Source organism: Vulpes vulpes, chromosome 6 (assembly GCF_048418805.1).
Source record: "Vulpes vulpes isolate BD-2025 chromosome 6, VulVul3, whole genome shotgun sequence".
Taxonomy (NCBI): Eukaryota; Metazoa; Chordata; class Mammalia; order Carnivora; family Canidae; genus Vulpes; species Vulpes vulpes.
In genome coordinates, this window is record NC_132785.1 from 98,642,949 (window position 1) to 98,666,078 (window position 23,130).

At 38.7% G+C, this 23,130-nt stretch overlaps 1 protein-coding gene across 2 annotated transcripts in view; it reads right to left on the minus strand.

Annotated features, from left to right (window-relative positions):
• WDR89 (WD repeat domain 89) overlaps positions 1-23,130 on the minus strand; it is a 68,017-nt gene that overhangs the window by 23,752 nt on the left and 21,135 nt on the right. The window contains exon 1 of one of the 2 annotated variants that reach the window (XM_026000542.2): positions 14,735-14,894. The exons of the other annotated variant lie outside the window; for it this stretch is intronic. The gene's annotated coding sequence lies outside the window, so the exon portion shown is untranslated. Of the gene's footprint in view, positions 1-14,734; positions 14,895-23,130 lie in introns of those variants that run through there. 2 annotated transcript variants of the gene reach the window in all.

A 23,130-nucleotide genomic window follows, 5' to 3' on the forward strand; every position in this document is an offset into this window, starting at 1 on the left:
AAATAGTAACAATATATTACAGTGTTATTAAAAGTCAAATATTTGACAGCACTAGTAAGAGGATGGGAGGGAAGGAATTGAAACATACAAAAGGTTGTTACAACATAATTAGGTATGATATTATTTTAAGGTAGACTTTATTACACAAGTTAAAGAAGTATATTGTAAACCCTAGAGCAACAACTAAAGGACAAAAGTGGCAAAATTAACAAACCAATAGCAGAGGTGCACATGGGTGGCTCAGTGGCTTAAGTGTCTGCCTTTGGCTTGGGTCATGATCCCAGGGTCCTGGGATCAAGCCCCACTTCAGGATACTTGCTCAGTGGGGAGTCTGCTTCTCCCTCTCCCTCTGGCCCCTGTTCATATTTGCTTGCTCACTCTCAAATAAATGAACTAATAGTAGAAACAAAATGTAATGATAAAAATAAAATAAAAGGCAAAAGAAAAAAGGAACAAATAATTGAGAAAAATAGAAAATCCAAAAATACTTAGCAAGATAGATTTATATCCAATCATATCAACGATTACATTAAATATAAATGATCTGATAACCTCTTGAAAGGCAGAGATTCTCATGTTTGTGAAGGGGAGAGGAGAGGCAAGACCCAACTATATGTTGCCTAAAATAAACCCATTTTAGATATAAAGTAGGTTAAAAGTAAATGGAGGGATCCCTGGGTGGCGCAGCGGTTTGGCGCCTGCTTTTGGCCCAGGGCGCGATCCTGGAGACCCGGGATCGAATCCCACATCGGGCTCCCGGTGCATGGAGCCTGCTTCCCCCTCTGCCTGTGTCTCTGCCTCTCTCTCTCTCTCTCTCTCTCTCTCTCTATGTGACTATTATAAATAAATAAAAATTTTAAAAATAAATAAATAAAATTAAAAAAATAAAATAAAAGTAAATGGATAGAAAAAAATATGCCATGTAAACACTAATAAAAGAAAGCTGCAGTGGCATATTAATACTAGACAAAGTCAGAACAAAAAATTCATTCAAAATTGATCATAGACCTAGGTGCCTGGGTGGCTCAGTCAGTTGAATGTTGGCCTTTGGCTCAGGTCATGATGACAGGGTCCTGGGATTGAGCCCCACATCAGGCTCCCTGCTCAGCAAGAAGCCTGTTTCTCTCTCTGCCCTTCCCTGTTTGTGATCTCTCTCTCTCACTCTCTCAAATAAATAATAAAACCTTAAAAAAAAATTTGATCATAGACCGACATGTGAGAGCATGAAGTACAAAATTCCTGGGAAAAAATAGGGAACCTATGACTCTAAGTTAGGTGGATATTTCTTAGAATACAAAAAGTATGTACCAGGGGTGCCTGGCTGGCTCAGTCAGAAGAGCATGCAACTCTTGATCTCAGGGTCATGAGTTCAAGTCTCAAATGTGGTGTACAGATTACTAAAATAAATAACTTAAAAACAAAAACCACATACCAGAAAACAAAATTTTAAGTAATTAAAATTTAAAACTCCTGTTTTTTCAATAAGAGTGATATAAAAGTTCATATGAGAATTTCATAGTTTCGACAGCTTGCTGAAAGGTGTTATGTGTGGTGTGAATGTGGGAGTGCCTTAACAGAAGTAAGCTCTTTCATAGTCGTACTGAAGCAGCAGTAGCAGATACAGCTGTAAGGTATGGAGGGATATCTTCAGGCTCCTGGATCTAATTTTTGGTTGTAGTAACTTAGAAGTCAGTGATAGCCCTTATGTTTTTACTAAGTACCATGAGGGCGTTCCCTTCCCTTTCCTACAAAAAGGAAAAATGGTAGCTGATAATTTGGGTGTTTCAGGTCAGGTGGATTTATTAAACTTTCCTTCAAGGTCTTAAAGACCAAACTATCTTGATTATCCCAAATAATAGGGTATATGTGGAATACAGGGGGCTGAACCATTAAGGAGAAATTTGGGATCCAATTACAAAACCAGCTAGCCCAAGAAAACTCTGGAAGTGACATTTGGTTTTAGGGTTTGGAAAGTTTAAAATGCCTCAAAGCTTAACAGGATCTGGTTATAGTCTTAAAAAACTAGATTAAATGCCCTAATGGGGGTGTCTGGGTAGCTCAGTTGGTTAAGCATTGGCCTTTGACTCAGGTCATGATCCCAGGGTCCTGGGATTGAGCCCCGAGTTGGGTTCTCTACTAAAGGGGAGCCTGCTTGTCCCTCTCCTCCCTGCTCATGCTTGGTCTCGCTACCTCTCTCTCATATAAATGAATTGACATCTCTTAAGATAAGTAAATAAATAAATGTTCTAAATATTGAACCTCAGTTTGGGTAAATTGCCTTTTGAGACCTTATGTCCTTTAATGGCTAAGAGTTTCAAGAGGTAAACTCTCTTTCTGTGAGAAGTCTTGGGAGAGGAAGCAAATAAGAAAATCAGCCATATATTACAGTAATAGAGCCTCCAAAGAATTTGTCATTTAAGCCAGCCTTTAAAACTTATGAGAAGACTCTCAATAAAGCCCTTGAGGTATGATTGTCCAGGTATGTTCTTGTCCTTCCCAGGTAAAGGCAAAAAAAAAAACACTATCCCTATTAACAAGGACCTTAAAAAATCCACTCCATAAGTCAACTAGAGTAAAAAAAAATATGCCTCCAATAGGGACAGATACCAATAGCATGTGGGGATTAAGGATGACTGGATAATAGCAGGGATTTATGTTGTTATTTATTGCCCTAGATCTTAGACAAATCTCTATCCTCAGCCATTGGATTTTTTATGGGCAAAATAGGATATTACAAGAAACAGTTGCAAGGGATGATGAGTCTTTAAGCCCTGTAGAGTCCTCTATTAATAAGTCTTATGCCCTGTAAGGTTTATTTACAGGGTATTGTTTTTTCTTGGGAGAGTTTTCTGAGAGGTCAATCTGGGTCTTAGTGGGAGGGCCACTACCAATTCTGTCTATGTCTGTTGAGGATTCTTCTCAAAGTTCAGGTTATCAGGATTAATAGTGGGGATGAATCCAAAGTGCAGACTTACTTGGTTTGCAGAATGTGAGTAAAGACAACGGGGGTTGAATTTTCCTGAGTGGTGGATTCAAACTCAAGGGTTATTTGCCTTTTTTGAGGAAAAAAAAAAAAAAGGGCAGTATTAGTTTTCTCCAGGAAATCTCTTCCTAAATGTATGGGAACTAAATCACTGAGGAGAAATGGGTAATTCACTTGCAAAGGTTTGGTAAAAATACAGGGGCTGAGAAATAGGCACATATTGTGGTTTAAGACTCTGTACTCCCACTATTTGAATATATGTATTATTTAAAGGAAAAGACTCTTTAATTGTAGGGGAGTTGTGTACTGATAGTGTAGCTCCTATATCAATTTCTAGCAATCCATTTTATAATGGCCAGGTTTTTTTGCAATAATGTTATAGTCTGGTAAGATGGATTTGGAATTTCTATTTGTTAAAAGGTAAAGACTCAAAATCTTAGTTGTCTTTTTTCTGCTGTCACGTTCTATAATGCAAGCTAATTGATTATCCAGATTGACAGCCAGGAGTACACACTATCTCCCATTCTATGTGGGTTCTTTTGACCAACAGAGACAAGTCCCTGTTTACACTTTATGAACATGGAATTGAAAGCCACCCAAGTGGGGGCACCTGGATGGCTGAGTCAGTTAAGCACCCAGCTTGGTTTCAGCTCAGGTCATGACCTCAGAGTCAGGAGATTGAGCCCCGAGTTAGGCCCCTCAGTCTGTGCTGAGTCTGCTTCAAATTCTCTCACTCTGCCTCTCCTCCATCTCACACATGTGAGGTGTACTCTTGGTCTCCTTCAAATAAATAAATCTTTAATAAATAAATAAAGCCACCTGAGTAGATTCAACACTATGGAAAGTCTAGGATTTTTAAAATTGATTTTTGGAGTCTGCTTTATTAGTCACAGATTTGGTAATAATTTTTTAAATTTCCACTGTTAACCAGTGTTATCCTGACACTGGGTATCTTGCAATCATGTCAACATATCTCACACAATCAGGGAATATTTTATAAATATTTATAATTGGATAAAGATACTTCCCTTTACATTCTGAAGTAGATTCACTATTTAATACTCTAAATTGGGTGAATGTCCAAAAGGGATCTGCTGAAATAGAAATCAAAATAATGGCAAAACCCCTAAGCATAAATATTTATAGCTTTATACTTGTGTAAACATACAGTAGGACAGATGAATTCTCTTTAACTACTTTGTGCCACATTGTAAGATCAGAATCTAGTTAAATTCTAAACTCATTTCCTCTCTTCTGAACAGAGTGAGATCCTGATATCAGGGAAATAACCAACAAAAGGCATAATTCTTGAACCGTCCTGCAAAAAGCCGGATATGAAGAGAAAAAAAAATTTCACACTTACTTTATATATCTGATGTGAAAGATAGAAAGGATTGGAAATAATATACTGTCAATTATAAGTTTATTAAACATATGAAAATGTTGAGCTTAGACTTAAGTTATCAAACTCTTTCAATACTTGCCTTCCTTGCCCTTGGAATTAACTACTACTGCCATCTAGCAAGAGGTCCAAAAATTAATAGAATGGGGGGAAAAATCATTCAGGACTTAACTAGAAAGTCTAAACAAAAAGATGCTTTAACTTACTAGTAATTATTGAAATTTCTGTTAACCATGATAACAGAGATTGAATTTTTCCTAGTTGTTTTTCTTCTCTTCCCCAGGCAAAATAAATTATCACCTCTTTGTGAAATTCTAGATTTTTACCCTCAATTGTGATCGCTCTCCAAAATCTCAATCCCATATTCCTAATGTCTGCCTAGACCTCTACCCCTGAATATGCTGTCAAAACTTCAAATTAAATATACCCAAAATATAACTCAAATACCTGTATTCTTCATCTCTGTTAACTATACAATCTTCTCAGTCATCTAGGCTCAACATCTCAGAATAATCTTTGATTAAAGAAAGTCAAAAGACAAGATGCAACTAGCCAATAAAGGCTACCTTGAAAATCACCCACATATCTATCTCATCACTGTCCACCCTACTATTATCCTCCTCCAGTTGTTCATTACATCTCATCTCCACTGCAATGGTCTCTTGTATAGCCCTGACTTAAAACAGGACAGGAAATACTTGATTTAATATCTAATTCCTGGAAAAAGATGGCAAGAACAGGACAAATTCTTACTTCCCACAAGAGAAAGATCATATAAAAAAAGTTTTGTTCTTAGGAACTAATTTCACATTGTAAAAAGTACTGATATTCAGCATGACATGAAGTGGAAAATAAAAGCAATTGTGTGATTTCACGAACATTTCTTAAGGACATAAAACTAAATACTTTCATAAAGCATCATATACATTCTTTTGTTGTTTCTGCATGGGCTGCAGTTGTTCGAGGATGTGAATCACACACTATATTTTATAGCAACCCCAGACATAGCAATATTTTAATGGGTAAAATATTTTCCCCACAATAAAACAGCAAAAAAGACTGCTACTCTCTCCAAGAATTCTACATTATCTTCTTGAGTTTCTAGATCCTACCCATGCTTCAAGATCTAGCTCAAATTCTACTAGTACTATAAAAATTTTCTTAACCCATCCTAAAGCAATTTCTACTTATTCTGAATACCAAAATATTGTTATTTATATAGCAGTAATCACATACTAAATACATTGAAATATTATTTTTCTCTAGTTGTATTTTACATATATTTCTTTCTACTATAGAGTATAAATTAAATTTCTTAAGGAAAACACCATGTTTTCCAATTCTCTAGTATCAATCTTCTACCAGCTTGAGGCTAACTGTATAGCCTATCTCACAAATCCTACTTCCTGAACAGGTGTATAAAAAAAACACATAAAACACACTCCATAAAGGGGTCACCTGGGTGGCTCAGCAGTTGAGTGGTTGAGCATCTGCCTTGGGCTCAGGACATGATCCTGGAGTTCCAGGATCAAGTCCCACATCGGGCTCCCTACATGAAGCCTACTTCTCTCCCTCTGCCTATGCCTCTGCCTCTCTGTGTCTTTCATGAATAAACAAATTAAGAAACACACACACACACACACACACACACACACACACACTCCATAGAGGAAGACAAAGTGTCAACGATAGAAACTACACAAATACATAAAGCAAAGATAAAGACAGAAAACACACACACACACACACACACACACACACACACACACACAAATCAAGCCAGAAAGACAGCCATCCACTTTTCTGGAGAAAGTAAAGAAATAAAGAAAAAGAAATAAATAAATCAAGCATTATCAATATTGATATCCATGACATCCATGTTTTGGGGTGATTCATATCAGTTTTGGGGTGATTCATATCAACCTCCATAGTCATAGAAAACACCATGAAGGCAGAACTGAGGAATCTAAGAGAAAGGTTTGGATTTGGGACTATCAGTTTACCATCTTACACAGGACCCTCTAGGCAGAAAGCATTCAATAAAGATCTGCTGGTGTGAATGTGATTTAATAAGAGTTCTACACACCCAAATTCTGGAATTAAACAATTTGTTCAAATGCTATTCTTTCACAAAATATGATCAAATTACCTCAAATTTCCAGAATAATGCAGTAAATATTATGTGCTCTGCTTATACAATATAAACATGGTTTTGATGCCAAAAAAGGATACATCTACATTTTAATCATTCAATAATTTCAAAAAACCTGATGATTCATAAATTGTATTCCTATTTTTTGAATGGCTCAGGGGACTTGTGTGATTCTCAAACTCCTTTCTCAATTCCTAAGAAAAAGTCCAATTTGATTTTACAATCTCAGGGAAAAGAGGGGAGAGTTTGGAAGAAATAAAGTAGCTTCATAAAAATAATTCGGTGCTACATTAAATACCAATTAATAATAGGCCAATGCTACATTAAATACAAATTAGTAATAGGCTAATCACTAGTTTAAAACAACTAGCCTTTATGAAAATTTTAGCTTCAATATCTATTCTTTATTCCTTTATTGAAAAACAGATGCCTGTTACTCATGCTAACAAATTAAAAGCCCAAGTAATACAAGGCTGTAGAATTCATGAAGAAAGAGAAATACTCTTATAGAATAAGAACCAAGATGAAAATACTCTGACAAGCAGCCAAGAACTAGAAACACAATGGGAAATAAAGGAACATGTCTTTGGGCTGGATTTGGTCAATATGAGTAAGCTAAAGGATTATGGGGAAAGATCTGCACTGAAAGTGAGGGGGTATATTTTTGTTTTCCACATGACTTTCAGTAAATCACTGAATCTGATCTGAATCTTGGTTTCCTCGTGTTTCCATTTGTTTTACTTACTGGGTCTCATGTATCCATCAACGATATTAATAGTAACTAAGATATATTAAACCCTAGCTGTATGCAAGGTACTGTTCTAAATGCTTTATATGCATTTATCTCGTTTAATTCTCTGGATGGCCCTTAAGGTACCTTATTTATTGTTTTATGATTAGGAAAGTGAGGTTTAGAAAAGGCAGGTGATTTGCCAAAGATCACTTGGCTCACAGTGACCATTTGCAGGGACCAGAACAGAAATCTGATTTTAGAGCCCACACTCTTAAATTTTTTCTTATACTGACCCTCAAATGATATAAAAGACATATTTTACAAAGCATTTTTAAGTGGCCATTCAAATGTAAAGTTGTTATTAAAATTCTCATCTGTATTAAATGAAATGAATCAATGTCATTCACACAACCAAGCAACATACAGTTAAAATATTTAAAGCATATACACGTGGAAAGTCTTAATACCAGCAGAGATTTAAGATAAAAAGCAATATCAAATGATGTGAAGACCAGCATAACTTTTAGTTGCCTGAACAAGCAAACTTCTAAGCATTTACAAGGTTAAAAAAATGCAAAATATTATCTGCTATAAGACACTAAATTTAGGGCAGCCCGGGTGGTGCAGCGGTTTGGCGCCACCTACAGCCTGGGGTGTGATCCTGGAGACCCAGGATCGAGTCCCACATCAGGCTTCCTGCATGGAGCCTGCTTCTCCCTCTGCCTGTGTCTCTGCCTCTCTCTTCGCTCTCTCTGAATGAATAAATAAATAAATCTTAAAAAAAAAAAAAGACACTAAATTTAAAATATAAACCATAACCTAGGCTTTTCTGGTTCTATTATTTCACAGTCATACTCAATGGATGATATTGAATAAAATCAGAGACAGGAATTTTTTTTAAGATTTATTTATTTTAGGGAGAGAGAGAGCAGGAGCAAGCATGAGCAGGAGAGGGGAGGGACAGAGAATCTCAAGCTGACTCCAGTTAGTGAGGAGCCCAATGCAGGGCTCAATTTCCTGGGGCTCAAACTCAGGATTCTGAGATCGCCACCTGGGCTGAAACCAAGTAACCTACACTTAACTGTGCCACCCAGGTGCCCTAGAGAAAGGAATTTAGTTAATAGGGTTTGTCAGACACTGTTTGAAGCATTTCACGAATATGTACCCATTTAATTCTCATAATAACCTATGAAGTACTTATAATTATCCCATTTCATAGAGGAGACAAGGGAAGCACAGAATGGTTACCTGTAAACAGCTCATGATTACAGAGCTAGTAATTGCAGCCAGTACTCCAGGCAGTTTGGTTTAAAAACTATTTCTGCTACAGTTCAAGGAATAGTGAAATTCTTAGTGGAAAAACTGGTGAATCCAAATAAAGTGTAGTTAATAGTATCATATCAATGTTAATTTTTCAGTGTTGACAAATGCACCATAGTTATGGGAGATAGTAATATTAGGGGAAGTTTTGCAAAGGATTTATGGGAACTCCTCACAACTGCTTTGTAGATATAAGATTATTTCAAAATAAAAGGTTTTAAGAAAAAAAAAAAAACAAAAAAAACAAGGAATGGTGAAACTCCTTTTCAAAAAGCCAAAAAGTAATAATGATCATAATGAATGCCCACAAAGAGAACAGAGGCATCACTTATCAGTATACATACTAACACTAAAGAACATGTAAAAGGAATATTTTAACAGACATGATAAACAAGTAATCTACATTATCAGGAAAATAGTTTTAATTATAATGGCACACTAAGCTTATTAGTCTTTGGAAGAAGTTTCCTTTAATTTTCCTACAAAACTGTATTGTTATCAAAGCAATGACATTTGGAGACTAATATTAACATTAAATTAAAAGACTTGCTAGAAAGGATTATCATTTTTTTGGTCTAGTCAATTTACGAAGAGCCAAAAACTGGGTAGAGCTTTAAAAAAAAAAAAATCACATGAACTAATGGAGTTCACAACAGAATTAATGCTAAATTTGAACCTTTTAAAGGTACAAAGATAGGGGCCCCTAGTGGCTCAGTCGGTCAAGTGTCTGCCTTCAGTTCAAGTCATGATTCCAGGGTACTGCTCAGCAAGAAGCCTGCTTCTCCTTTTCCCCCTGTCCCTCCCCGCCTCATACTCTCTTCACTCTCTCTCAAATAAATCAGTAAATCTTTAAGAAAAAAAAAAAAGGTACAATAGATCCTTAATATGACCTTAATAAAAGAATCACATTTTGCAAAGGACTATGGTATTTGTCATTTTATCAGATTTTCACAACTGTGAAAGAAGAAGTAGTAGTATTCTTATCTTACAAATAAGTAAACTAGGGATCCCTGGGTGGCGCAGCGGTTTAGTGCCTGCCTTTGGCCCAGGGCACGATCCTGGAGACCCGGGATCGAATCCCACATCAGGCTCCCGGTGCACGGAGCCTGCTTCTCCCTCTGCCTATGTCTCTGCCTCTCTTTCTCTCTGTGTGTGACTATGATAAATAAATAAAAATTTATTAAAAAAAAACCAAAAGCCCAGAAAGTTAAACATTTTGTATGATTTAGATAGAAAAATCTGATTCCAAGTACTTCTTCTATCACATGGTGCTGCCAACAATTTTATGCTTTATACTTTTCAAGTTGTTTCATAACATTTAATGCTTAGCCAAGAAATCTGGAAAATAAAGAATACATAATTAAGGTTATGATCCTTAAAATGTTAAGAGTTTTGTTTAAAATTTTTGTAAAAAACTAAATAAAAAAATAAAATCTTTTTGTATGATGTACAATTTATCTAGCTAAAATGATGAATTCAAGAAAAAAAATCAGTATTTAGAGCTAAGTTAATCCATACACTTATCATGATGAGCACTGAGGATAGACTTGTTGAATCACTATATTGTACACTTGAAACTAATATAACACTGTATGTTAACTATCCTGGAATTAAAATTAAAATCTTTTTTTTTAAAGATTTTATTTATTCATGAGAGAGAGAGAGAGGCAGAGACACAGGCAGAGGGAGAAGCAGGCTCCATGCAGGGAGCCCGAAGCGGGACTCGATCTGAGACTCCAGGATCACACCCTGAGCCAAAGGCAGGCGCCAAACCGTGGAGCCACCCAGGTATCCCCAAAATTAAAATCTTGAGTAAAAAAAACTAGGCGAATACAATTTTATTTAATACAATTTTAAATGCTTAAATGCAAAATAATGTGACCCTAAAACGTATTTATTTTTCAAGAGTTAAAAACAAAAATCAAAGATGAAGATTTAAAAAAAAATCAGTTACAAAAACCAATAAACAGTACTTTGTAGCCTATAAACTGCATACTATACTTTCATATCCCTTTATCACGTGGCAGATTGTCCACACTGGACTCACAAAGATGACCTAAAACTAGTTTTGCAACCATTAGTTTGACCTCCATTTTGAGGAAATAAAAGCACCAACGTAAAGAAATTGAAATAAGATTTTCTTTGGAAGAAGATAATTTGTGAAAAAATATTGTAGAATTTTTCCTCATTCTCATTTTACCAAGCATGAATAGTTCAAACTCAGACCTTGATCTGGTCTCCTGGATACCATGGATATAAGGATCCATCCATACCTGACAAAAGTCTAAGATGCTGCTGGCTAACTGCTCAAAGAAAACAAAGAAAAATGGCTGCATTACATTGTTATTGGCCTGTACAACCAGACTTGGTCAGGGCCAAGGATGTGAAACTTTTTCCTGTGGACCTGATGATAGCATTGGTTTGGAGCCAGCTAAAAAAAGGACTTTACTCAAGAAGGCTGTCTAGAGGTATGTGCATACCATGGAGAGCTCACAGGGTGAAGGATGGAAATTAAGGGTAGAGAACAAATCTTAAGCAGTTGGGTTAAGTACTGCCCATCGTAGCAGACACTAACTCATCAGCAGATCACCGGTGAGGCACACAACTAGACATTTGTTAGATGTGGCTTTGTGTCAGAGTTCTAGCCCAAGCAGCATGAGAAAAAGTAACGTAGGTCACTTCCAGGCCTGGCCCATATAAATGTCCCATATATACTTCTTCCAACTTCATACAAAAATCAGAGATCTTTACTGAATAGTTCTCACATACTGGATACCTACTCAGAGTTAGGCTCTTTTTCATAATCTTATTCCAACATATCCAAACCAAATCGTTAACAAACTCAACTCATCAGATCCTGTCTCCTAATTATGATTTCCAGATACACATAAGAACAACAGTTGGGTTATTTTCTGAAAATATAACAAAAACCTGATCAGAGATACTGTCTTGCTGGGGGAATTGGAGAGTATCAATGATGAGGGATTGTCAATCCAGTACTCCATGAAGCCTAGTGCATATTTTAGCCTTAGGAGCAAGGAGACCCAAAGTCTTTATCTGGTTACTTAAATGGCTTTCTTATAATGAATCCCCATCATTTGAGGTCACGCTTCTTAAACTAGGACACACACCTATGACTATAGTAAACTGGCTATTATAAGAAGCCACAAAACAGTCTAAATCCCTAGAACAGTAACATTATGTGAAAATTCAGAAGAGTATCAAATACGGGCATATTGTGAAGTTGAATACAAAAGTCACATGAATTTTTTTTTTAAGATTTTATTTATTTATTCATGAGAATACACAGAGAGGAGAGAGAGAAGCAGACACAGGCAGAGGGAGAAGCAGGCTCCATGCAGGGAGCCTGATGTGGGACTCGATCCCAGGCCTCCAGGATCACACCCTGGGCTGAAGGCGGCACTAAACTGCTGAGCCACCAGGGCTGCCCAGTCACATGAATTTTTAAAGTAGATTAGAACTCAAAGAAATTTTGCTCTTCTTAAATGTTAATGCACAGCTGATCAGACTTTATTTTTTTTTATCTTTTTTTTAAGATTTTATTAATTTATTCATGAGAGACACAGAGAGAGAGAGGCAGAGATACAGGCAGAGGGAGAAGCAGGCTCCATGCAGGGAGCCCGACGTGGGACTCCATCCCGGGTCTCCAGGATCACGCCCTGGGCTGAAGGCCGCGCTTAAACCACTGAGCCACTGGGGCTGCCCCCTGATCAGACTTTAAACTGCATTGGAATAGGATCTACTTTACCCTTCTTTATACCCTTTGTAGTAAGCTACAAGATGGCCCCTGAAGATATCTCAATCCTAATTCCTATGAATGTTTCCCTACATGAAAAGTTTTTGTAATTAACATCTTGAGATGGAGAGATTATTTTAGATTATCTAGGTGGAACCGAAATCGAAGCACAACTGCCCGCATAAGAGGAAGGCAGAGGAAGATCTGACTACAGAAAAGACAGTGTGATGATGGAAGCAGAGATAGGAGTGATATGCTTGGAAGATGAGGGCACCAGAAACCAAGGAATATATGCAGCCAGCAGAAGCTGAAAAAAGCAAGGAAATGAATCTTCTCTTCAGAGCTTCCAGTAGGAACCAGAACTCAGAAAAGTAGTTATATGAGCTGAGCTACTTTTGCTTTATGCTATCTACATCAGTCTGTAATACAAATCATATGACTAACATTTCTGTGTTTACAGGAAACACTGTCCTGAACCCTTGATAGATAAGGGGGCGATCTAGGCTTAAGAGTATTTTGGGAGCTTCCAAACTGGTCAACAAGTGCAGACTGAGGAGATAAGTGTGCCTAAAGAGGGTATGGAAGCTTATACCCTCTTGGCATACCTTGCTCTATGCATCTCTTCCATCTGGCTGTTGGGTCATATACTTTATCATGTCCTTTAATAAGATGATAAATATCTGTAAATCGGTCAAGTCACTGGTGGAAGCTCTTCAGGCAGGGGTTATAAAGTTGTAGAGCTGAAGTGATGCAACCAGAGCCCCTGCTAACATAATCATTTGTGGATGTTGAAGAACATCACTGACACCTCATATTGGAAGTGTTATTCATCAAGCCAGATGATGGAAAATTTGGTTGAAAGCATCCTAGCTTCTCTCAATGGCCTTCCCATTCCTAATGAAATGCTACGTAAATGATTTATGTAGGCTGAAAACTCAGCAGGATGTAAACATGGCAGATTAAATGGGGGAAAAAAATCTTAAAAAAAAAAAAAGGTAGAAAAAAAAAGGTAGTTCATACGTGGTACTAGGCTGCATATTACCAGTCTTGTATAAATAGAATATATAAAACTATATATAAAATTACCTATCTATGCTACCTATGCTATTTAACACTTGTCTGGCCTCAGGGGAAAGAGTTTGAAGAAGCAAGGACACCCGGGTAGTAAACATCAGTAATTTACACATTCTATCCACTCTCTCGTTTTGATCCTTACAACTCTAGGAAGTATTCATGTAGTCATGTCTGGTATTGATTTCAATTCTGCAGTTGAGGAAGCTGGGGCTCAGAGGCTGACTTGCCCAGGTAAAGGTTAGGAAGGAAATGGCTCGTGGTCCAAGGTCTCCTACTATGATGAGTTTACATCGATAATATCAATTCACTTATAAGTACGTTGTTTTAACCTCTAAAATAACGTCAAGTTAGATAAGAAAACACGAAAGAAAATTGCAACATCTTGCAATTTAATAGCGTATTCCTTTAAAAGATTTTACTTATTCGAGGGCAGCCCTGGTGGCCGGGCGGTTTAGCGCCGCCTTCAGCCCAGGGCGTGACCCTGGAGTCCCGCGTTGGGCTCCCCGCATGGAGCTTGCTCCTCCCTCTGCCTGTGTCTCTGCCTCTCTCTCTCTGTCATGAATAAATAAATAATCTTAAAAAAATATATATATATTTTATTTATTGGAGAGCGAGCGAGCCAGAGAGAGATCCAGGAAGGGGAGCAGCTGAGCCCAAGGCACTCCTAACTGACTGAGCCACCCAAGCGCCCCTTTAATAGCATGTTTTACTTTCAGGTCTTTGGAAACCAAATGCCACGCTCCAGTTTAAGGGGACAAGCTGAAGACAACATGTGGAGGAGTTACCAAGCAGTCTGTTTCTTCACGTGAAAACGAGGACGGTAATAGTCCCTACCCTTTAGATTGCGGTGTGAATACACGTAATTACAGGACGTCGCCTCCCAAATGAAAGTTTGCTTTCTGACCCCGAAAAGGAACAAACTCAAGACCTAAGATAAATGCGAGCTGCGGGAGAGAAACAAACCCAGGTCCTGGGTACTATACCCTTCCCCGAACTCTGGGCGATGGGCGCTTCCCTTGTACAGAGACGTGACCAGGACGCAGTAAGTGGGGCCGGCGACAACGACACCAAAACCCAGCCCGCGGGAGGGCCGCGGGGCAGAGCCTGCGCGGATGTGGCCCAGGGGCTCGCACCCCGGCCCCAGAAGCCCCAACACGTGGCCGCCTCCGCCCGGCCGCTCCCCACGTCCCTCACAGGTCCTCCCGCCAGAGGATCAGCGACGACGGCCTTCTAGGCTCAAGCCGCACCGTCGCCGTCCGCCCAGAGAACAACCCATCCCGACGACGAGCCCCACCCGACCCTGCGAGTTATACCTCAACCGCAAGCCCGCAACGCGCGCGGGAAGAAACGCGAGCTCAGCCTCGGTGCGCAGCGGACGCCCGGAACTCCACCCCCTACCTCTCCGATAGGGCAAACGCGCAAAGGAAGATGCAGAGCATTGGCCGGCGGCAGAGAGGCGGCCCTCTCTGGGTGGAGACGGGTGCGAAAGGGAAGGGGCGGGGAGGAGCGACGGCCGGCGGGGAGCCAGCCTCGCTCCGGATTGGACGAGAGCAGGGCGTCTGCGCCTGCGTAACCCGGTGTACGTAAAGCGTCGCACAGGACCGACCCTTTTTACGTTTCGTTAACGGAGGTCTCCGCGACTCATTGGTTGTGACGAACGCTTGCGTCTCCTGGCTGCGTGGCCAATAAAGGGCGAGAATAAAGCGGGTTCCGCCTCTTCCTCGGCCGACTGAATCCTTCCGTTGACGTTAGGCAACGTGAGTTCATTTTTGCTCTTAGACGCTTCCACTGAGCCAAGTTCAGGTACAGAATTGTGGTGGCTCAGAAGCATCTACCGCGAGTAAGAAGTACTTATAGGAAGTTTCAACGTCCACTTACTCTCAGAACTTCCAAATATAACTTCAGTGTTGGAACGCAAGGAAAACAGTCCTTAATGCCCTTTTTTGTGTGTGGCTGTATCATTGGCTGAAAAAGCTATCAATGTGAAAGTAGCCCCGCCTGCGCCCCAGGGCACTCTGGGATTTGTAGTCCAGACGCTCAGGTCCTGTCGCTTTAAATGAAATCGTCGCTACTGAGTTCTTGGTTATTGCTAACACCCGCTGACGTTTACTGTGGTTTTGAAGCGTTCCGTTGCACTTTTTTATCTTTTCGCTGATCAGCACCGATAAAGCCAAAGGACACTTTAGGGAAACCGAAAAGACTTCATTATGTGTTTATGAAGATAGTGTTTCAAGCATTTTATAACTTGTGTCGGACGCGTTGCGCTAGATATTCCGTAAATACGGTACTCAGCTATAGTAAGATTCTTGGTTTGTAAAATTTTTGCTATTACCACAAAACGGTCTTTGGTTTTCAAATTAGTGTACATTCGAGAATATTTGGAAAGTGCTCTAAATTTAGCAGTTGTATATACTATTTTGGCGTGGGTAGCAGCTGCTTACCTAGATCAGGTGTTGTTAAGGACAAGGAGCAAAACTGGCCGCTGTCTTGACAGGAAGTTAGTGCTGTAGTTAAAATGTCATGCGTGACCAATCCCAGGTTACACGCATTGTGTATTATTCAAGATTGTATCATGAAGTCCATTTTCAGCCTTTATGGAAACATGTTTCTTTAAGGCCGGTTTCCCCACCGTCCTTGCATCGTGAACTTTTAGTTCTCTGAGCCCATTTAGTAATATTTTATCACTTTTGTGTTTGGCAAAAGTAGAAATCAATTTGTATACACCAGAAGTTTTTCCTGAGTGGTCTTTTCCCTCTCGTCAATTTTTCCCTATTTAATATGTAATACAAACTGTTTTATTAGTGTAGGAAAAAAATGACTTGTGATATATAATAGTTCTATGTTCTGGATATGAAATTAAGTAAATTTTATAGGATTAAAGCCAAGCAAAAACTGCTTTTATGATGGATGCTTGGAATTACTGCATGTTTGTTGAAAAAAATCGAGTTATTTTTATGATTTTTGTGTCTTTCTAAATGACAAGAGAAGGTGTCAGGTTGTAAAGGAAACATAGAAGATACGATTTATTTTTATTTTCAATAAATTAAGAGCCATACTAGGTGTAATCACCACTATCTCTCCTTTTAATATACTAACTGATGTATTAAGGAAATCTATGAATACAAAAGTCACCCTGAGGCAAAAATTTAGAATTATCAGTTTGAATGTCTCTCTCTGCCTGCTGCTCCCCTGCTTGTGCTCCCTCCTCTCTCTGTCAAGTAAATAAATAAAATCTTAAAAGAATTTTAAAAAGCATTAAAAACTGCAATGTCAAGATCACTACTGTGGTTAGCAGTGTTTAGCAGAATCATGAGCACATTTGACTAATCTGTGTTAATTGTCCTAAGTGCTCACTCTTTTGGAAGCTCCTAAAATGTTCCACTTAAAGAGAAAAACCTTAAATAGTTATTTGCTCAGAATTTAAAAATAGAAATTGAAAGGGATACCATGATGCCTTTTAAGATGTGAACCTTGGAATCACTTTTATATCTATTGGGAAATAGGTTAAGGTCTGAAAATGAGCTAACTGCAATGCGAGTCTTGAGATGCAGAAAGAGAATATTACAACTCCTGTTTGTATTTATTTTTTATTTTTATTTTTTTAAAGTTAACTTGTTTTTAAAGATTATTTATTTATTTATTCATGATAGACATACAGAGAGAGAGAGAGGCAGAGACACAGGCAGAGGGAGAAGCAGGCTCCGTGTCGGGAGCCTGACGCGGGACTTGATCCTAGGACTCCAGGATCGCGCCCTGGGCCAAAGGCAGGCACCAAACCGCTGAGCCACCCAGGGATCTCCTGTATTTATTTTTTAATGTCAACATTTTTCTTTCTATTTTTGTGTTTTAAAAGATTGTGCACATGATATAACAGTATAAATTTCTTGAAATCTAGCTATCTAATTTAGAGTGAATGGTAAAAAATTTGTGAGCAAAATAGTCTGGAAGTGTTAAAAAATTATTCATGGTACTTATTAAAGACAGACTTTATGCATGGGAGCTACTGTGGTGAATTTGATAATAGGGGAGAGAGATTGAACTCAACTCTGAATACACAAGTAGGAATTTATAGCCAATGAGCAGGGTGTGGGGGTCAGTGGATGGGAAGTTACTAAAAACAGGCTAGAGTAACCAATCACCTGGGGATAGTCAAGGATGAGGAACCCAATTAGATATGGTTAAACTAACTTAGCATTCTTACCAGAACTGCACAGTACAAGGGAGGACATGGGAGCCCAAGGTCAGGCCTACTCAAAAAGATAACAAGTATATATGTATACCTCCAGAGAAACTCTCCTATATACACGCAAAAGTATTTGTATTTGCAATTAAAACACAAAATCCAAATTGTACATAATTCTTAGAAATACTCATGTTCAATCACTGTATTACGGCTCAATCAGAGAAACAGAACCAGTAGGAAATATATATTAAGAATTTTGGTGGAAAAAAAAAAGAATTTTAGGGGGCACCTGGGTGGCTCAGTGGTTGAGCATCTGCCTTTGGCTCAGGTCATGATCCCAGGGTCCTGGGATGGAGTCCCACATTGGGCTCCCTGAGGAGAGCCTGCTTCTCCCACTGCCTATGTCTCTGCCTCTCTGTGTGTGTCTCTCATGAATAAATAAATAAAATCTTAAAAAAAAAAAAAAAGAATTTTTTGCAGGGCAATTGAGTGGCTCATTTGGTTGTCTGACTCTTGATTTTAGCTCAGGTCATGATCTCAGGGTCCTGGGATTGAGTCCCATGTTGGCTCTGTGCTCGGCATGGAGCCTGCTTAAGATTATCTCTTTCCCACAGCCACCGCCCCCAGCCTCCTCACTTGAGCTTGCTCTCCCTCGCTCGCTCTTAAAAAAAAAAGAAATTTTTTGTAAAGAACTGACTTGCACAACTTTGGGGGATGGCTAGGGGCAAGTCTGAAAATTGTAATGCTGGCTGTCAGGATGGGCAAGCTGGAACTCTCAGGCATAAGCTGAAGTTGTAGTCCACGGGCAGAATTTCTTCTGGAAAACTTCAGTTTAGCTCTTAAGGCCTTTCAATCAATTGAATCAGGCCCACCCAGGTTAGCCAGGATAATTTTTTTTTTTTTTTGGCCAGGATGATTTTTATTTAAAGTTTAGTGATTATGAATGTTAATTACATTTACAAAATGCCTTCACAGCAACACGTAGATGAAGAACTTCAAATCATTCATTTGAGAGTAGAGGGCAGGGGAGGGAGGAGGTGTCAGGCTTGGAAGTCATTCCAGAGAACCATATTTGACATCGTGTCTTCTATTTGTGGGGATGGATTAGTATAAGCATATACAATGCACAAACCAATCCCATTTACTACTTCCTGTAAAATACATCTAAAAAGAACAGCCCTACTTTAAAACTTCATTCCAGCCTGCTTCTATAACTCCCTGCCTCATTTGCCTGTCTAGTCCTTGAGACCTTGGCCTAAGAGCTTACATTTGAAGCCTCTGGCTTCATTCCGAAGTACCATATTCCTTTGTCCAACTCTCGAATCCCAGAGCTTGGGAACTTGAAGGTTTCCCAATAATACATAAGACCTATGCCTAGGCAAGCATGCTTTACCATGTAAGAAGTACTTCCTGGCAAGCTCTGGAGGTTTTGAAAATGTCAAGACTGCCAATGAAGCCAGAGGGTGGGTGGTAGTGAGGACATTCTGTGACAGGTGCCAGCTACTTTATGTCAGTTTATACCATGACAAACTTTTTTCACTGGTGGTATTTTACCTCAGTTTTAAGATGGACTTTACTATTATTCTTTTTAGTTTAGACTGACAAAAGTTGGAGAAGAGGCAGGACCAGTGTCGGAACATAATTAAGTTCATCAAAAACAGCACCTCCTGCCCGAAGACCTCTTGACAGGGTTGCTTAAAGTAAATTGACTAGTTTAAGCCCTTTCTCTTCCTGCCACTTTAAAGTTAAAAAGAATGAACAAATAGTAAAATAGCATACTAAGTGGATGAAGAGGAGAAGAGAAAAATGCCAGAGTATTTGACAAACTAGTCTTTCGGTCTTTTATTTAAGAATTAGGATTATAGTTTATTTTATCCAGAGAAGTATGCTTAGGACTGAAACAAACAGCTTGTTGTCTTAATTGCTATAAAACAAATTCACTTTTTTCTTGAATAAGATATGCAAGTGCATATTTGCCCATGCATGCAAAGTGCTTCGGAGCTTATGGCAAGATTAGCTCTAAATGGGCATAGCAAGAGTTCGTTATTAAATTGCTAAGGTGAATGCCACTACATATTTACATCCTCTTTTTCTGCCTCCTTGCATCCAATTTATACTAATTCTGCTTTTCAAGTTACTTACTATTAAAAACTGTTCAGTTTGGGAAAGTTCCATCATACCAAAAAGTAGAAAAAATGGTATTACAAACCCTTAGGTATATGATCCTATTGCCCAACTTTAACTGATGGCTAAGCTTATTTATATCTATGCTTGGGCCCACATTCCTGTCACATACTCTATCCCCGACATCATTTTGTGTATCTTTTTGTATCTCTAAATGATTCATTTCTTTTTCTCCAAACATAACCTCAATAAGCAGATATTTTATTTTGTTTATTTTTTAAGATTTTTATTTATTTATTAATGAGAGACACGGAGAGAGGAAGAGACATAGGCAGAGGGAGAAGCAGGCTTCCTGCGGGGAGTCCAATGCAGGACTTGACCCAGGGCCCCAGGATCACAACCTGAGCTGAAGGCAGATGCTCAACCACTGAGCCCCCCAGGTGCCCCTTAATCTTAGGATTTTTATGTGATTTCTAGCTGATGTATGTGACGGTATAATACAAAATCTAGGGCAGCCTGGGTGGCTCAGTGGTTTAGTGCCACCTTTGGCCCAGGGCCTGATCCTGGAGACCTGGGATCGAGTCCTGCGTCAGGCTCCCTGCATGGAGCCTGCTTCTCCATCTGCCTGTGTCTCTGCCTCTCTCTTGCTTTCTCTCTCCCTCTGTGTCTCTCATGAATAAATAAATAAAATCTTTTAAAAAATACAAAATCTATTTGAGCCGTAAAAGAAATGTGAAAGCCTTCTGGTTTTTTTTGTAGAGTTTCTGGAACTTTTAGCCCCTCATAGTCAAATAGCAATGGTGTTTGTACTTATTGTCTACATCTTTTTGGATTTACTTATTGGATTTGCCTATTTACTCTCTCTCCACTTCTATCTAGAAATTTTTTAGGTAAAGGTTGGATTTCATTTTCTAAGCATTATATTAAATTTCCTTGCTAGATAATACAATATCCTAAGTTGTGCCGAACATTATAAAGATAGATCTGTTTGTGATTGCCAGCAGTCTTAATATCTAAGCAATAATAATATCATATTGCAACAAAGTCGTGTTTTCTTCATTTTAAAAAATATGTGGTAATGATGAAGGAGATAAAATTCACAGTGAGTCAGCAGCTTGAATAAGTTTGTAATTAGATGATTACAAATGATTACAGATGATTACTCTCAGGCTGATGAAGTGAAATGTTAGAAGAGAAAAGGAACATTAAGTAGATTAAGTCTCAGTCATGAATATATTAATGTAGTTAATTAGCATTTTCTCACCTTTGAATTCAAATCTTGAATATAGGTACTTGATAGTTGTTGGTTTTTACTACAAAAGTTACTAGTTTTTAAGTGACTTTCTGATAATCACTTCCCACAGAAACTTGTGGCATATAATAATTTTTCCCATAAATTTTACACGTTAAAAAAACTACATTTCAAAAAACTTACTTGACTACTACTTAGAGCAGCTTGATCAGTGAAAAGAAAACTGTTTCTTTCAAAAAGCAAAATCATAATTATGCTAAACAAAATAAGTCAGAGAAAGACAAATGCCATATGATTTCACTCATATGTGGAATTTAAGGAACAAAAAAAATGAAGGGTTTGGAGAGACAGGCAAACCAAGAAACAGGCTCTTAACTCTGGAGAACAAACTGATGGTTACCAGAAGGGAGGTGTGTGGGGGAGGGAGGAAATAGGGGGTGTTGATTAAGGGATGCACTCGTGATGAGCACCAGGTGTTGTATTGGAAGTGTTGAATCACTGAATTCTGCACCTGAAACTACTATTACACTGTATGTTACCTAACTGGAATTTAAATAAAAACTTAAAAGAAAAATATCATAAATACAAATGTAAGTGGGATAAATAATAACCTTTGCTCTCCACCCCTGGGAGAAAGTTCTGGGCAGAAGAAAACAGATCTCTGTCCCTTGCCGAATAGATGCCTTGCCTATCGATTTGATGAGCTAAGATAAGGAAAAGCAAAGATTTCAAAGTTTTACTATGTTTTCGAGTAGACAGATGGCAGACTTCAAGGTAGATAGATGACTCTAACATGAAATGGTCACCACTGTGGTCATTTCTTATGAACTAGGAGGCCTCTGGGCATGATTAGGAAACTGGAGGGTAGGGCAGCCTGGGTGGCTCAGCAGTTTAGCACCGCCTTCGGCCCAGGGCCTGATCTTGGAGACCCGGAATCGAGTCCCACATGGGGCTCCCTGTGTGGAGCCTGCTTCTCCCTCTGCCTGTGTCTCTACCCCTCTCTCTCTCTGTTTCTCATGAATAAATAAATAAAATCTTTTTTTTTTTTTAAAAAAAAAAAAGGAAACTGGAGAGTATAAAATGAGGAACAGAAACCACTGCAAAAATAATATAAAAAACTACATCTGTTATGGCTAGGAACTTACATAAAATGTGTTTATTTAGAAAATGTTTCTCTCTCTTTTTTTTTTTTTTTAAGATTTTATTTATTTATTCATGAGAGACAGACAGAGAGGCAGAGACATAGGCAGAGGGAGAAGCAGGCTCCCCTGAGGGAGCCGGATGTGGGACTCTATCCTGGGACTCTGGGATCACGCCCTGAGGCAAAGGCAGACAGACACTCAACCTCTAAGCTACCCAGGTGTCCCGAAAATGTTTCTCCTTAATATGAAATGATTCATTCATTGAACAAATATCATTGCTCACTACTGTATGCCCAGTATATTTTAGGTCCTGAAGTTATAATATTAAAAAGAAGTCCTTGCCTTCATACAACTTATTTTCTAGTTAGCAGACAAATATCTATAATTTATATTAAAAAGTATATAATGTAATTTCAGCTAAATATAAGTACTATACAGGGTAGAATAGTCAAATATTTAATATGGGTATGGTGAATATTCACATATTTAACTCTGGTATGGTCAGCCTGTGATACTTGGTATGGTTTCACATCCCCTTGTATTTTCTCTCTTCCTTCCCTGCCTTACTTCCCTTTCCTGCTCACTCCAGCTTCTTCGACATTGAACTTCCCAATAAAGTATTAGTGTAGAAGCTTCCCCTCCCTACTCCCACCCACCCTAAGTTCGAACATGGACCAGCCTTACCCTCATTGGGGCTGGACTTATGCCTTTCGTTGCTGGATCATGGGAAGGTCTGGGAGATGCTAGGATAGCAAAAGCAGGGGATGCATCAGGATCTGGGGCAGCAGCTACTTCTTTGCTAACAAAGATGTAGAATATTTCAGTATTATAGCAATTGATGTAGCCATGCTATTGTAAATCCACTGGAAGTCAGCCATGGTCTTTGAAGAAAAATAGGGCAAGCTGAGAGGATAGAGAGTGATAGAATAGCGCTGTATTAACTCTGTTTCCTTCTGAGTATAGAGTCCTTGGGAGGTGTCTGTGCACACACACACGTGGTTATTTTAT